Below are 2,202 nucleotides of genomic sequence, written 5' to 3' on the forward strand. Positions count from 1 at the left end.
AGGAAGATTTTTGTGAAGGTAAATGGTGTGAAGAAAGAAGTGTGTGCTTCGATGTTGACTCATGTTCTGCGCATTGAGCCAAACCGCCACCTTGTAGCCACCGTGCAGGAATCCCAATATGGGGGGCAGAGGCGTTGATAAGAGAGACTGTGTTGGAAGGATAGTACAATTCAAAATCGTACTGCGTCCGACCATAGTCTCTGAGAACCAACCAGCTGGCTGTAGCTCAATAGGTTGGTAAGAATATCATTGGGAAAGAGAAATTCAGTGACATCAGTTTGAACAGTCTGCACATACTCTGGGTATTACAGCAAAAGAGGTATGATTTTTGTATCATCGACTTCTTGTTAACTATGATTAGAGGAGTTAGAGTAAGTACCGCACCCTTTCTTGTTTTAATTACTAGGCTAATGTTGTCTTTTGGTGAGAAACCGAAAACTGAATGGATTATGTTGAAGTTGCATGCAAATGCAATTGCTTATACGAAATGTATCCAGAAGACGTGGAGATTGCCTAGAGATAGGGTTGTGAAAAATGTTAATTCGGATGAGGAGGAGGAGGACACGGCATGTTTTGATGCCAATGCCTTGGAGAAGTGTAATTCTGATATGGAACGCATGTCAATGCTGCATCGTGGTTTGCGTTCCATGAACCATATTTGTGAAAACTTGCTGAATAGGCAGGTTGTCATTCATGATGAAAATGTTAACTTGCAAAAGACTATGGAGACAAACGCCCAGCGCGAGGATGAGCATTGGGTAAAGATGAAGGCATTTATGGAGGCACAGCGCAGGTTCCGAGTGGAAGTTCTACAGCGCATGCGACCCCATGAGGGATCTTCTCCAGATGAGTCTGTGAGGCATGAGCGTCGTCGCAGAAGGACGAATGACTCTGGCCCATCTTCATCTCATGGCCCTTCCTCATCTCATGGCCCTTCCTCCTCTCATGGCGAGTAGTGTAGTTGTTTTGGATTTAGGAAATTTCCCGATTTTTCGTAGAATTTTATTTCAAGTTATTTAGTTTATTAATTAGATTTGGATTATGTAATCATTTTCGAATATTTGATCGTTAGTTAACTTTTTAATTTAATTTGGTTTTTGTCCAAGCATGCGATGAATTTTCCATGAATCCCACCTTCCCGAATTGTTTGGGGGTGGTATTATTATTTTTTGCATTGTTTTTATCTTATCCACCGTTTTAGAAGTTAAATCTTGCAAATCGTGGAAATATGAGTTGTTGGGAATGTTGTCGATATTGGTGTGGCTAAGATCATATATTGTTGTGATGATGGAATTTCAATAAATAGAATTAGGAAGTTGCTATTTTGAATTCAACCAAAAAGCTATTGGTTCGTATTTGGAATATGCACCTAACTTGTTTCCGTTTTGGTTCCTAGTATATTCTGTTTCTTGCAATTGCCTTAATAATTTTGGCAACTTGTGGACGTTGGTTTTAGAAACTAAAACCTTATAAATACTTGATTCACTCTTCACTCATAACCCACACCTCTCACCTTGCACTCTCACCTTTCACTCTCATTTTTTCTCTTAGTTTTCCACTGCAGAGCACTCAAGTTATACGGAGCACACCCTGTGCCCACAACAGGCTAAATCTGAGCGCACCCAGCGTTGAAGTGCTTGTAACTCGAGTTAGGCAAGAGCACGCCCTGCGCCCTTCATAGGCAAAATCCGAGCGCACCCTGCGCTGAAGTGCCTGGACCTTGAGCAAGGCAAGAGCGCACCCCGTGCCCTGACCTTCGCAGCCAATCAAATTTCTGATTTTTTGTGAGTTTTTCCAAGGCTGTTTGTAGCACTTCTAGAGTATATTTGTTATGATGACACCGCCTCATATCATACCGCAGCAGTCTTTTGAAGATTTGTTCCGAAGTAACACCTATGGAGGATGGTTCCATGATTGAATCGTCCAGTCAAAATGGACACATCTACTGGTAAGTCCATAGTCGTAGTTAATGGTACGACTATGGATTTCAGTAAGTTTTTGGTCGCTTTTGTTATGGGACTGCCTATGCCGATTCCTACAAACTCATGGGGATATCTAACTAATAATGCATACCTTTACAACTATGAGTACTTTCACGAGACCTATGGGGGAGGAGTTTTTCATGTAATGGACCGAGGGCAATATAACATAGCCCTTGGTAGCTTGTCCTTGAACGTAGGCCTTACCATGTTTCTCATTATG

Source organism: Coptis chinensis, chromosome 2 (genome assembly GCF_015680905.1).
Source record: "Coptis chinensis isolate HL-2020 chromosome 2, ASM1568090v1, whole genome shotgun sequence".
Taxonomy (NCBI): domain Eukaryota; kingdom Viridiplantae; phylum Streptophyta; class Magnoliopsida; order Ranunculales; family Ranunculaceae; genus Coptis; species Coptis chinensis.